The sequence below is a fragment of the Rattus norvegicus genome, chromosome 1 (assembly GCF_021556685.1).
Source record: "Rattus norvegicus strain SHRSP/BbbUtx chromosome 1, alternate assembly SHRSP_T2T, whole genome shotgun sequence".
NCBI lineage: Eukaryota > Metazoa > Chordata > Mammalia > Rodentia > Muridae > Rattus > Rattus norvegicus.
In genome coordinates this window covers 127,077,021-127,092,752 of record NC_141534.1, presented here as the reverse complement: position 1 = coordinate 127,092,752, position 15,732 = coordinate 127,077,021, and the positions used below count along the sequence as shown (strand labels likewise).

The 15,732-nt window shown below is 38.9% G+C and overlaps 1 long non-coding RNA gene across 1 annotated transcript; it reads left to right on the top strand.

Annotated features, from left to right (window-relative positions):
* Window positions 1–2,445: 2,445 nt before the first annotated feature.
* Window positions 2,446–12,962, top strand: LOC134483498 (uncharacterized). The gene is made up of 4 exons (XR_015646833.1): window positions 2,446–3,608; window positions 4,880–5,010; window positions 5,804–5,939; window positions 12,836–12,962. It is a non-coding gene; the product is annotated as an uncharacterized LOC134483498 (long non-coding RNA).
* Window positions 12,963–15,732: the final 2,770 nt, after the last annotated feature.

Below are 15,732 nucleotides of genomic sequence, written 5' to 3'. Positions count from 1 at the left end.
CTCACAGACACAAAGAAGCCAGTCAAAAACAAAATAATTGGTGCCTACCAGCATTCATACATTCAACTAACCTCACTGCTTTCCATCTAGACACCCATGTATAGAAAGGAACCTATGGATAGACCTGATACCATGGAGTCATCTGCATATAGAAAACAGAAAAACTATTCCAAATAATTAAATTCAAGAAGCATGTTTTCTTGCCCTTTAATATGACGGGGATGGAAACATTTTATTAACTAAGTGGTGGAATGATGGTGTGTTCGGGCTGGTGCAGATGTTGGCTGTTCTATATCCAGTGATCCACTGGGAAATTTCGTAAGAAAAAAAAAAGTGTGGTTTGGAGGATAAGGAAGAAGGTGATGATCTGCCAAGCTGGAGTCAAGTGCATTTGGGGATCCAAAGAAATAGGGGTTACTATTTTAGCTAGAATATCCCTTCCCTTACATTAACAATAAGCAAACTAGAGGAGAATTGAGTCTCCAAAACTTTTATTAGAACTGAAAAAGTAGTGACAGTATGTAGAAGGAGGGAGCTGGATCACTCTAATGCTGTGATTACTACCTGAGGCTTCCTCTCAGAGATGATGTCGGTTAGGACAGGAGAACCTGAGCAACCTCAGTCGTCTATGACCAGACCTAGAAGGTTAGCAAGAAAGTGATCTGGTCCTGATGTCCTCATGCTGAGAAGGACATGAGGACACTCAGCAACTCAGTGTTCTTCTTGTTGACATCATGTACAATGACACAATGGTTTGTGATTGTTTGGACAGATCCTGGTGTGGTGTCCCTCCTGAGTATATTGGAAACATGGACATAGATGTTATCATAGTTTGGAACCCTGGGTTAGCCATGTGTGGGGCAGAAAATCCCTTGTCAGCATCAAATATTTTTATTTTCAATTTTCTTCATCTCTCCCATGGTGTACATTGAAGGCTACAGGTAAGAATTTTGCTCATGGACTCAGGGGTGTTTTTCTAGATATTTAATTTTTATGCCTAATATTGGGGAACCTCTGGGAACAAAAGTCGGTTATAGGGAGTTTTCCATCTGGAGACATGAAATGTAGATTTGTATATTGGTAGAAGTCAATTGAAATGTAGTATGAGAAGTGAGAAGGGTTTTCATGTTTGTCTTGGACAACTTTCTGTAACTTTTCATAATTTACTGCTTTAAGAGGGGCCTTGTAGAAACTTTAAAATACTAGCAAGGATGCCCCTTTGGTTTTGTAATTCCATTCAGGTTACCCATCAGTGCCAGATGTGTGGGTAGCATTAGTTTGGTGGATTACATTTGCGTATATTCTAGTCTGGTTATAGATTTGCACGCACTATTTGGAAAGAGGATTGTGAGAGTCATATAAATATCATAAACGACAAGGATACAAGATTGTGTAATTTACTTGAATTATTTAGTTTATGTGGAAAAATTTAAAAATGTATGACTCCAATCTCTTATCTATTTGAGAGAGTTTACTTAAAAAGAATGGGATGTATACCCTGAACAATACATCAACCCTGCCAACCTTCTGCAAAGTAAGAACTGTGGTTTTGGCCAGGTTGGGGGAGGTGAAAGGAGATCATTGGTGAAACAGAACAAATATCTGGAAGATCAAAGGCTGCTATGAAGCTGAAAGTGGGCCCCTGAGAGTGTTGAGTTGGGTATTCATTTATAAATAGAGAAGAAAGAGAGAGTGAAGAGTTAGTTCAGTGAGAGAAAGAAGGGGCCAAGTGTTGAGGCTAATAATGGAAAGTTTTTTTAGCATTATTTAAAATATAAAGAACCATCTAGATTGTACTTTGTGACTAGGAGGAATTTTTTTTCCTTGTTTAACCTCACCCTTGTGGTCAATTTTAATCAAAAGAGGAGTAAACTCACATGGCAAAATCCATTCCTTCCAAACCTAGCAAAGAATGCTGTCAGCCACAAGGCTGCCTGAATACCAATGGACATAGGATGGGCACAGTAGTTAAGATGCCTGGAGTGCACACAATTCCTTTAAAATTAACCAAGTATAGAGTTTTGCAAATTTTAAGATGAACCTTGACAGGTTTTTAATCATACCCACTATGCTTACAAATCATCAGGTCAGATATATACTTTAGCAAAAATTTTAAAGTGTTAAACTAAACCCAAAAGGATATGAGATGAGTAGTAATAGCACCTGCTGGGTAAACTAAGTTTTTCTACTGTGTTTAGCTCTCATTTCTCTGTCACAGAATCAAATGGCTTGCCTGATGTAGGGCAAATATTTTTAAGGAAATCTGTAAAGAAGAATTGTTGGAACTAGAGGAGAAGGAGCCATATCCCAACTGCAGAGACAGGTTTTAATTGAAGTGGAAATGCATAAAACAACATTCTAATGCCCTTTATAACCAAAGACACACGAATACCTGTAAAACATAATGCAGTAAGCTGAGAACCAAGAACTCAAAGAGATATGAACTATTTGTGCCCTTGCTGAGGTCAAAGGAATTTACAAGAGGGAGCTGAGAGGAATAATAGCCAGTGAAGTGTGTGAGGGGTGTGTGCATATTGCAGTTGCACTCCTTTGATTTCTTCCACTTTGCTATGTCTATCTACTTTGCAAAACATCTTACAGAACCATCAATGTAACTTAAAAGATAGGGCATTTTCACTATGTGAGGTTTAGGGAAGGAGATTAGACGAAAACATAGATTGGAGAGGATAAAGGAAGAAATTGGTAATATGAAATCTATTTCTATTTCCCTGATACACCAAGGTAATTGAAAATGTTCCAAATCGCATTAGCATCTAGGGGAGGCATAAAGCAACCCGTTGGATTGATTATCTAGAGAGTGTTGAAGTCAAATTCTATTTTGCAGTCGTGAATAAATTATGGCACTTGGTAATGGATGTCAGGTTGACAATCTGATTGTTTTCAAAATGGCATTCCAAGACATAATTAGACTTTCCATAGATAAAAAGAGACTTACAAAAGATGTCACTTTTGCTCATAGTTGTGGGCACCCCTAGGACTCATCAGGAACTAGAGGAAAAAAATTAGTGTGTTACCACTAAGGTCAACAGGGGTTAGGGGATTATACTGACTAAGCCAGAGAGCTTTGCTGGAGGGCAGAAGACAAGAGTGATCTCTAGGGAGATTTATGCCAAGTGTCTCAACAATAGGAAAGGGTTGGACACAACCAAAAGTGCCACAAATGACCAGAGAAATGGTGGGATTATAGGCGCATTGAATAGAAGGCGAAAGAACAGAGTGGGAAGGCGCACAAAAGTCCTGTTAGATTAAGAAACTACAGGATTTCAGCTCCCATGGTCGGAGGATGAATGGAGTCAAGTGCAGAGAGGGCCAGCATAAGCTTGAAGTCCATGTCTAGAGATATTTTCTCATGCAAAAGTATCAGAGGTTTGCTGGACCCTCACGAGTAATTTCCTTGGACTCAGGAATATATTGTCACTGAGGAAAGAGGAAACTTACCTAATTTCCACCACTGGATGGTGGTCTAATGACTGATGGATTGGAAGTTATGTTTTTTGTAGGTAGGCTGCAGTCAACAACTCCAGTGCAGAATGGACCCTGAAGAGGAATTCAAGCACCAACAGTGCCTATTCAACCACATATTTTATGTAAGTGTTACAGTTCTGAAGGGAAAAGTAAACTGGTTTGGAAGTCTAGGCACACCTCAACTTAACACCACGTACTAATATGCACATAAGTCTTATGGCTGTTAGAGAAACACAGGAGCATTGATGCTATTGCTTGGGTCAGAAACTGTAGTAATCTAAGCAGAAAACAGCTTTATATAAGATTTCATGAGAATGCGACAGAGCTCTCCAGGGTAGAATTTTCTGATGTGTTGATTGGTGAGGTTTCAATTCCAGAGTTTTGGGTGAATCGAGGTATTGTTTAGATTTCACATTCTGAGTTTAGACTTTTATTCTGGAAGTTGGGGAGTGGGTACAGTCTTTAGATCAGTGAGGATATTTGCTAGGTGGAACTTGGCAGGATGGAGGGCCTGAGAATTCTGAACCTTAAGGAAGGCCTTCTTTTTTTTACATATCAGGATCAGGGAAATAGTTTATTGAATACAGATGAACGAGGAGCTTTGTTTATGGTATATTGATCGATGAACAATAAGTCATTTGATATAAATTATAGTAAGTTAATATAATGACAAGTTAATGTAGGAAGGAGATACCTGTAGAGAAACATCCGTATTTTGAAAGTATCCTGGGTAAAAGAAGCTGTGGTTGATGGACACTGCATACACAATCAAATCAGAAACTCCCAGCATTGTAAGTTTTAGTCATCCCACTGAGAAAGCTTTTCAAATCCTATGGGCTTGAGCTTTTAGGTATAGTGACATGGTTGTGCTTACGAGAAACATTTTCACTCCGGACTTTACTATCTCACCTTAATTTATAATTTCTTTTGTTCTTTACTTTGTGAGGTATGAATCAATGTGTTCTTGTATACTTATAGTTGTGCACATTATGACATTAAATGCACTTGTGAAAACTAGAGTCTAGAGGTTAAAAGTCTATGTCAGCTGTCTACCTGTAGTTTTCAACATATCAATTTTGTGAGACTGACTTCTCTGAGTATAATTCACTTAATTATTTTGGGTAGAATAATAGTATAATAAATTAAAAGAAACTGAAATTTCTCCAAATTCTAGGATAAGTCTGGGATACACCCATTTTTACCTTTTACTGTATCGCACATTTACGATTTTGTTACGTTTTATTCATATACCCATGGAGAAATGAATTTCTCTTCAGTTATTTGACACATTTATTATCAAAACCCTTCTAGAAATATTGTCTAACATTATTTTATTATTATGTTTATTGTAAAAAAAATTTGTAATTCTCGAAATATTTCACTTATTAACCAGATAATTCATCCGCATGGTCACAGATAGAAAGTGAAGATCAACCACAATGACTTCAAATGGGACTCCATTCTGCAGATGCTTATCTTCAGATCTCAGCCTTGACATGATTTGCAATAGTGCAGACAAAGACTGTGAGTAGTTGCCATATGTGTTTAAGATCAAAGGAACTTTGTAAAATTGGTAGGTACAATGAAGGTTTATGTCTTATCATCTTTAGAACCAATCTATATAAAATAATGAGACTAGTGGAAATTCATAAAATTAACAGATAATATGATTTTATTTTAAAAGTTTTGAAAGAATGAGCATGGTTGTTTATACAAATACACTGTGTCATACATAGTCAGGGTTCTCTAGTTGGGAGAGAATTAATGTAATGTTTGTGTGCCATAATTACATCTCCCTCTAATGTTATATCGAAATAATGTTTTTTATGTTTAAATGGAACACATTTTCATGTTATACAAAGGACTAGTCCTCCATAAATCTATATCTGCTACCAACAACAAATTACTCCCTAAAATTTAACTCAAATAACTAATTAGCTAATTAGTTAATTCCAAACCCACTGAGTCCAGTTAATGCTCTTCACATGTACAGGTGAGTGAGTGGACTAACTTGGAATTGTAAGTATAAAAGCAGTGGTTCCAAGAACTGTGACTCTCATTCCACTGCATGTATTCATTGGAAAAATCCCCTCAACATGTAATGGAAACCCCATATACTATTTCCATTCTTCCTGAAAATTTTAACTTATTGAATTCTGTATAATCCTTAAGCAGATTTCTCAGTGACTTTACTGTGCAATAGACATGGCAATACTAGAAGAGAAGTTTCCTACTTCTACAAATTTTGAAGCCTTTACATTCTTCCCATGTTCCTTCTCTGACTTTCATTTTCCACCTCTTCCATTGATTCATATAGATATTTAAACAATTTTAGAGTTATGGAGGTTTGCCAAGTCGTATGGAGGTTGAAAAAGAAGAACTGAGTTCCCTGACCTGGGTTATCCTTCTTTCTGAAAGAAATTTCTAGGAAAAAAATGGAGAAAAGAACCTGGGTAAGTATCTAAAAAAGAAGCAATATGTCAAATGATAGGATCCAAGGTGCTTTTGAAACATCTAATCCTAAGATCATTTAGCAGAAAAATAATTGGGGCCATTCCATCCCTGGTTACTGCTAGAAAACCTTGTAATTCTGTTTTTCAAGTTCCATTTCCTGTCATTACCAGAATATCAGCTGAGGGTTTACAGAGATAACACACTATATCACATTACTTGTTTTAAGGACCCTATATATAGTATTCTAGAAGACCATTCCTCATGCTATATTCCGGAAAGAAAAAAAATTGGTGAAATCCTGGAAAGTAAGCACCAAGTACTCTACAAGGTTATCAGAACGCCATTGATCAATGGTATCATTCTGATCTGTTGAACTCTTAGTATAATGATATCATAGAAAGGGGTAAGAAATAGGAATCATTTCTCATTTTTCATATACCTTATATCACTGTCTTACACCTCTGCTGTCTGATGCTAATTGCTCTTGTGAGTTGGAGATGAAGAGGCACAGAATCAATGGCACAGATCCTGGAATGGATTGGAACATCCCAGCAACCTTATATGAATACTGCTACAAGCTCATTTATTTACTCACAGAAGGGTGCTCTTTATAAAGCGCACCTGCATTTTATTGGTCAATGCAAGCTTCTCTTCCAAGCATAAGTTCCCAACAAGCTGGATGATCTGCATCATCAATCCTTAGTCTTTTTGGCAGTCTCCAATTAGGTCTTTCTGCAGGGGTTGCCTTTGTCTCTTTGCTCTGTGCTACAACATAATGGACAGGCAGCCACTTCTGTTTCTTCTACATTTCCACACATTTCTTTTTAGACTTTGACAGCCTAGTGCAAGCCAGGGTGCCATTGCCTCCACATTGTTGTCCCCGCTTGGAGGGTTACCAGTATACTGGACTGTGCTTGTCTCTAATTTTCCTGTTTTCCAGGATCTTACCCATCATTGAATATTAGCCCTCAAAGTGACATCACTACCGAGGCATGTAACAGAAGGGAGAGATGAGAAACTGCCTACATGGTTGTCTCAGCCATCTCAGACATCCAGGCTTTCCTTCCTTCCTTAGGAGTTGCACAATCAGGATTTTAAGCACTTTCAGGATTTTCAAGGACCATCAGCAATTGGAGGGTCATCTTATTTGTGGCGTATTGCCTGGAAATATCCTGTGTGATGTACTTAAAATAATTATCAGTAGGACAATTCTTCCCATCATAGCATAAATGGCTATTAATGAGTGGACAAACACCCTCTTAATGTTGTCCTACACTTTTCTTAAGAATACAGAATCTATGAAAAGCAAAGAGAACATGACAGTATTAAGGTTGGCTGTGTTCTTCTTTAGCAGCACATAGTAGCTAAGGGGTTTGTTTGAGCAGGTACCTTAAATATATTGAACTGCATGTGGTTGAGCTTCAGTAACATTATGTTCCTGGAAAATGGTTAGGAAGATTTAGTGAGACCTGGATTCACAGGTCAATATAGACATGTTAGTAACAAGGCCAACTCTTCTGTCACTAGGTCAATATGTCATAAAATGTGAATGACTTCATAAAGATAATGATCCAGTAGCTCCTGTGCCTGTAGTGCTGCAGATGACTTAGAGATTATGGCATTGACAAGCTCTGCCATAATGTCCGTCTGAGTCAAGGAAATAATATCTGTGTCACCCCTGCAATGCCTGCAGTGATGGCTGCAATGATGGCAGTCACAATACCAAAATCCCTCTTTCCTCAGTGCAGGGGTTGTAAGTGAGTCTGGATCATCAGTGTGACGGCATGGAAGTAAGAGCTATTTCCCTCATTAGGATGGCCATTGTTGAATACCACATCCAGCAAGTGGTCAGGAGAAATTTTCCTTAAAATCGTTAAGGCTGATCTGATAATAATGACCAGAAATTAAAAAAGGGAGGTCAGAGACAGAATACAGTGATTTTTCAGCCAACCTTGCTGTCAGGGGTCACATTCACAAGGGTTGTTCATTTTATGCTTTAGACAATCACTTTATATGGAAATATATCCCATTAAAGAGATGGCCACGTTTTAGGAGTGTAAGGGGGCATAAATCAAGACTGTTAGAGGGTCACATAAATGGCAATGGTTATAAATGGACTCATGTCAGAATTGAATAGAATCCCTGTTAACAAAGGGAATAACATTGGAAGGATCATGTGAGGTAAACATCCACATGAAAAGTTTGAGGTTACATGACAGTGTCAGGTAGTCCCTGGTAAATATTACACCTCGTAGAGCTTGGCAGGGCTCCCAAAAGATAGGATGTCCCACAAAAAGTAGGCATTTGAGGAACCTTTGCAGAGTGAGGTGGATGTAATATGCTTGGGGAAACCTTTCGCATTTGTAATCAATATGGGGAAACGTGAAGTTTCATACCTAACATGATGCCATAGGTTAGCTTACCATGAAAGTTCCCCATGGTTACATTATACAGTTGAATACAAGAGCCAATGGTTGAGACATTGATGTTACACCAGAAAGTTTGCTCTGTGGGATGCTTGCCTTTTAATCACCATGTAGTAGTGACTAAATTTACAAAGGTAAAGAGAAACTCACATTGCAAGAAAAAAGAACAAGGTAGGGCTGGGAATTAACTGATGCCAACAAAACAGTGGGCCACTGCTCCACCCAGTTATCAGTTTCAGAGAGCAAAGACAATTTTACAGGGCCAGGTACTTTGATGTCAATTGGCACTGGGTGGGCTGTGGCCATTATAATTGGGGGTGATCCACAACTTTTTGATCCAGTTGGTCATGTTGTATTATGTCATCAAAAAAGGCCAACTCTTTGTAGTACGGACATCACCCATGTCTTCTAGAATATCTCTTGCCCAGATGTTGCAGGGCACATCAGCCCTAACAGTTGTAAAAGACCCCTATTTGCAATCCAAGTCCTGCCAAGAGACAGGTTCGTAGTCAGCCTTTTGACTTGTTGGGCTCCCACTCCTTTAATAGAGGGAACAGGCTGCAATCTCCAATGGCGGAACCTCAATGAATCATTTTATGTTATTATTGTGAAATCTGCCCCTGTGTCAACCAATCCTTTAACAATCTAAATGTACAGTCATCATTTTGAAATGAGCAAACACAGGCAAGGTCCAAAAGACTCCTGGTCAAGAAGGGCTCCCTCTTACTGGCAGGGAAAAAGAGTGTCCCATTTGAAATTTAAATTGTCTTCCTGCTTTTGAGAACAGCAATCCTTAGCCCATTGGAAATCTTTGTTACACCTGAGACAGCTGGTCTTGAACCTAGTTGAGGAACAATACTGTCTGAGTTGACAAGGCTTGCCACAGCCTCAACAGGCACAATCATGTGGCCCTTCAGGAGGAAGGTTTCTCTTCTGTACACACCCCATGACCAAAGCAACAATGGAGGCAGTCAGTACTGCAATGGGTCCTGCACCAGGGTCCAAATCATGATGATCAACAACCTTTATATGGATAACATCATTGCTTAAGTCTGCCATAGCATTTCCAGTAGATATCTTAAGGCCCGGGCATTCAAGCTGTTTGATGATCATGACTCTGGGGACATCACTGACCAAACTTTTCTCTGACTCAGTCATACAGGCCAGAAGTCTCTGAAGGACTTCCAAGACTGCTGGTTAATTCTAGCCTGATTCTCAGCAAAGTCACAATATTCAGACTTCCAATTAAGAAACATGGGTGGTTTTAACACCACCTTCTGAAGATTATACCTATATAACATGTCTGCAGGTACATGGCCCATTGCTTCAGTACCTGTTCAAATTATGTTGAGTCTGGGTCAGAATCATTGGCACCTGTTCTGACTAATGACAAGTCTGCCATAGGAGTGGGAATTCAGGTTCTAGACACTCCATCAGGGCCAAGATTGACAGGGAAATCTCATGATATACCTGAAGAAAAGGAGGTTCCTGGGAGAGGCAATCCAGCATGAAGAATTGGCATAATAGGTGTGACCTCAATAGGAGTGACCACCGGAAGGAAAGTTCCCCCTAAAGCACACCAGGTGTAAAATGGGGATATGAGTAGAAGGAATTGTGAGTGAGGAACCTGACACAACAGGGCTATAAGACAGTTTGTAGCCTGATGGCTGGAAGGCTGGAGGCCTAGAGGGCTGGCACAGAGGCCCCTCCTCCTAATCACTGAGATCATTCTGTTTGCCAGGGAAGGCTGAATTTTGTTAGTAGTTGAAAGGTATATATTAGTCTGATCCTGTGATCCTAGTGATTGTTATGGGGGGTGGGGCACCACAACCTCTTGGGAAGAATGCCAAAGACTGGCAATGACTACAGGGAGGATGGAGACAAAGAACCAGGGACAGGTGATCCCAGACCTCTTGCTTGCAGGTAAGGGAGAGAGCACCCATCCAGAGGTCAGGGTCCTATATGTACTCCAGGGAAATCCAGGAGGCTAAAATAGCAGCCTATTCTCGAATTCCAGATCATGGACTTTGACATTGAGACCATGTAGAACCAGAACTGTTTTCAGTCCTCTATCTAGGATGCCTTGATGGTTGAGGGAAGGGAATCCATAGGGATGAGTACAAAGGAAACAAACAATAAACACAAGGCAGAAGTGTTGAAATCCCTGTACTTCTGCGGGGATTCGCTCGGGGATAGTTCAAAGGCTGTAGCCTCCAAGCTGTTCCTAGGATGGAAAAGGAATTCAGGAGCCTATACTACCAAAACTTTCTTTGAAGATGTTTAAATCTTTCAATTTTTCTTTGTAATATCAAAATAAAACACAGTTTTGAAGAGTGCAGACACAGAGCCCAATTATGTTCTTTCGGAAGCCAAAGTACAATTTCAACATTATAAAAAGTTAGTGTTTCTATAATCAATAATAATTAGGTTATTTTTATATTACAATGATTGGCTGTCAGGAAGAAAAGTTTTGTATGGAAATACATGGAGGTACAGCTTTGATACCTCATTAAATAAATGATTTTTAAATTCTAATCTGACTTTTAAGACAGGGCAGGGATCACATAAAGACTTTTTTTTCCAATTTATACTATTTCTAAAGACCTCATGTCATGTTTTGTCTACAGTGCTTCCCATCCTGAGTTACTTATTTTAAGCTAACTTTTTATAACAGATGATACAAATTTTTAGTCATCCATAATAATTTACAAGCCAATAATTGATAACAGAGATGTAAGGAATATAGTAAATATATACATTTAAGATCAGTCAAAAGTTAATATATAGTAGCCACATGTTATCATATACATTTCAGAGAGAGAATATTTTCCTTATTTCATCCATCTATAATTTCTGGAGAGGAAACTCTTGCTACCTACTTAATCTAATTCTCATGGGAATGGCAGTTCTGTAGCTGGTCTAGTCACCAGCTTACTTACTAGTGAAAGCTGAGAAGCTGCTGCCCTCTTTAGGAGCACTTGTACAAGTCAGGCAGCCTCAGGACTGCTGTCAGCCTGGTTCAGGTAGGAGGTAGGCTTTTCCAGCAGTGCTCAGCTCCTAGCTCTGTGTGCAGGGCTTCAAGAGCAGGATGGGATTACCAGTTCTTGTAGTCTTGATTTAGCTGTTTTTGTTTTTTTGTTTGTTTTTTTCCTTGTTTTGTGTTTGATTCTAAAAGTCCTTGAGATGGGTTAAGACTAAAATAAGGCTCAACTGGCCAGTAGGTTAAGTTTGGACAGTTTTCTGATTATGAAACATAAAACAATAATCAAACTAAACTAAACTATAGACACAAAGTGACAGAAAGGAACAGTTTAGCTTGCTCAGAAATACAAATAGAAGTTCCTCCAAGTGGAAATCAGTGTCCCCTGGGACATCTCCGCACAAATCTGATCCCACAAGCACTACTGTATCCAGGTTCTTTTTTTTTTTATTTTGTGGCACAACAATCAGAAAACAGAATACAAATTTATCTACAATACTCAAGATGACTGAAAAACAGTTCGGGGTCCTGCTAAGTTCGCACTGGGACACAAATTCATTGGTGATTTATTCCCATACAAAGCACCAATGTTGAGGTTCATAAAACCAAACCACCCAAGCAGTTAGAAAGAGTCCAGCCAAGCGAGATCATGATTTGAATTAGGCTGCAAAATCTGACGAATTGGGAACAAGAACATAGATTTGGAAGCTTAGAGTGTCTTTGAAAGTGTATATTAGTAAATATTTAAGCAGTTGACAAATTTTTATTGTACTCAGTTCTTTATTCATATATCATGGCAACATAATGGAGTTGGAAGAATTCTGACTCTAAAAGGAAATTGTTCAGCACTTTTTAAAGTATGAGACAACAAAGTGAGGAGGAGGAAGTTCGGCTAAAGTGTTGTTCAATCATATTTTGTACAACAAGGTTGAATAACGGAGGAAACTTTGGTAACTGGGTCTTATTCGAGACACCTGACTTCATGTTCTTCAAATTTTAACCTTGATGTTTAGGACTCATCCTGGAAATTTTGTCTGTAACTCAAAATGACAATGAAAGAGAGGTGTGGGCCAATTGCATGAACTTAATTAAAGCATTATAAGAAATAATTTTACAACTTGTGTATCTTAGAGTAAATAATAGATAACTTCCTTCTTTACATTCTAATTCTCTGGTTAACAGGCAAGAGAAAATAGCAGCAGAACCAAGAGAGGAGTTGTTTCTCTGTACTTGTTTTACTTTCAAGCTAGATGGAGAAATTATTCCTGAGGTGTCTAGATTCAGACAACTCTTGGGCTGAAGTATTCCTAAGGTTTGAACACAAAGTCAGCAGTGCCTGCAATTAAAGAGATAGTGTAGTAAATGACTTGAGTGTGTAAGAAGGGAAGGTTTTGTTTCTTCATAGATGGCATTTGTTGTGGGCATGGGGATTTGAATTTTCTGGAACAATAGCAGATACTGGTACAAGCTAATCATTTTTCTCCAATAGAAAGTCAGAAAGAGAAGCATGAATATGCTGCTTCAAATGTTCTAACCACAGTGCTGATGTGTAGATGAAGATCTGGGTTTTAATTTTCTGTCACCTTCATCTGGGATAAAAAAATATGACATCTAAAGTAGGAAATGGTAACCAGGACCAGGGTCTGAGGGATTGGACTGTCTGGTAGATAACAGCTATATAGATTCACCCACAATTCGTTTGCTATTGCAGTCTTCCTACTTCAGTTTCATGTGGGAGAAGAACTTTGCTGTCCTTGGGAAGGACAATAGATAATAGTTCCCAATGCTGATCTGGGACAAAGAAATGGCAAGAAAGAAAAGTTTTAAGGTTGAAGGATGTCACTTCATTGTAGAAAATTGACTTGGTACATTAAGACTCATGTTCTCTACACAGTAAAACAAGATTTGGAGTCTGAGTTACCTGTATTAGAATATATTCCCAGATCAATAAATTTGCTGGCAAATTTTATGATTCTATCACTTTTAATGTTTGAGTAATATGCAATTGTGTTAGTGTACTGAATTTATCAATTTTCAGTTGAGGATCATCTTGATTGCCTCTAATTTATGTCTCTTAGAAAGAGAGAAACGATGAACATAGTAGATCAAGTTGTCTCTGTGTTGGGATGAATCACAATTTGGGTTTCTTGCTAAGCTGGTTCAAACTGGAGCATAAAGACTGAGTTTTGTCTTCCTGATGAACTGCCACACTGATTTTCATAGTAGTGATGTAAGTTTTTATTAACACAAACAATGTATGAGAGATTTTCTTACTTTACATCACGGGTAGCATGTGTTTTCACATGTTTTGTTGTTCTTAGCCATTCTCTACATGGAAAATGAAACCACAAAGTAGTTTTCTTTTGCTTTACCTGATATAAAAGTGTATTAAACATTTCTTAAATGTTTATCAGATTTTGATGTTTTCTTATTGAGAATTCTTGGTTTTGATCTGCACTATAATTTTTTTAAAATCTGCTCCTTGTGGCTGTATCATTTCTGTAATATAGAAGAAGGGTTACTATAAAAAGGGGATGATAGGAAAGCTGTGTCTGAAAACAGTTATCTTCAAGAATAAAAATGTTTTAAAAAAAGTTTGCCTAGGAAACTGGCTGATGAACTAAAGAAGTTAGACTGCAGGGAGACAAATAACCCTATTAAAAAACAGAGGAATGGATACAGAAAATGTGGTACATCTACACAATGGAATATTACTCAGCTATCAAAAACAACGAGTTTATGAAATTCGTAGGCAAATGGTTGGAACTGGAAAATATCATCCTGAGTGAGCTAACCCAATCACAGAAAGACATACATGGTATGCACTCATTGATAAGTGGCTATTAGCCCAAATGCTTGAATTACCCTAGATCCCTAGAACAAACGAAACTCAAGACGGATGATCAAAATGTGAATGCTTCACTCCTTCTTTAAATGAGGAAAAAGAATACCCTTGGCAGGGAAGGGAGAGGCAAAGATTAAAACAGAGACTGAAGGAACACCCATTCAGAGCCTGCCCCACATGTGGCCCATACATATACAGCCACCCAATTAGACAAGATGGATGAAGCAAAGAAGTGCAGACCGACAGGAGCCGGATGTAGATCGCTCCTGAGAGACACAGCCAGAATACAGCAAATATAGAGGCGAATGCCAGCAGCAAACCACTGAACTGAGAATAGGTCCCCTATTGAAGGAATCAGAGAAAGAACTGGAAGAGCTTGAAGGGACTCGAGACCCCAAAAGTACAACAATGCCAAGCAACCAGAGCTTCCAGGGACTAAGCCACTACCTAAAGACTATACATGGACTGACCCTGGACTCTGACCCCATAGGTAGCAATGAATATCCTAGTAAGAGCACCAGTGGAAGGGGAAGCTCTGGGTCCTGCTAAGACTGAACCCCCAGTGAACTAGTCTATGGGGGGAGGGCGGCAATGGGGGGAGGGTTGGGAGGGGAACACCCATAAGGAAGGGGAGGGGGGAGGGGGATGTTTGCCCGGAAACCGGGAAAGGGAATAACACTCGAAATGTATATAAGAAATACTCAAGTTAATAAAAAAAATGGGGTTCAGAGATAAAAAAGAATTCAAAGCTGAGGAATGCCAAATAGCTGAGAAACACCTAAGGAAATGTTCAACATCTTTACTCATAAGGGAAATGCAAATCAAAAAATCCTGAGATTTCACCCCACACCAGTGAGAATGGCTCAGATCAAAAACTCAGGTGACAACAAATGCTGGCGAGGATGTGGAGAATGTGGAACACTTCTCAATTGGTGGGCTTGCAGACTAGTACAACCATTCTGGAAATCAGTCTGGAGGTTCCTCAGAAAATTGGACAATGAACTGCCTAAGGACCCAGCTATACCTCTCTTGGGCATATACACAAAAGATGCCCCAACACATAAAAAAGACACATACTCCACTATGTTCATAGCAGCCTTATTTATAATAGCCAGGAACTGGCAAGAACCCAGATGCCCTTCCACAGAGGAATGGATACACAAAATGTGGTACATCTACACAATGGAATATTACATAGCTATCAAAGAGAGTGACTTTATGAAATTCATAGGCAAATGGATGGAACTGGAAAATATCATGGTGAGTGACGTAACCCAATCACAGAACAACACCAGTGGTATGCACTCATTGATAAGTGGATATTAGCCCAAATGCTCCAATTACCCGAGATGTACAGAACACATGAAACTCAAGAAGGATGACCAAATGTGAGTGCTTCTAAAAAGGGGAACAAGAATACCATTGGGAGGGAATAGGGAAGCAAAGTTTAGAACAGAGGCTGAAGGAACGCCCATTCAGAGCCTGCCCCACACATGGCGCATACATATACAGCCACAAAAGTAGATAAGATGGATGAAGCA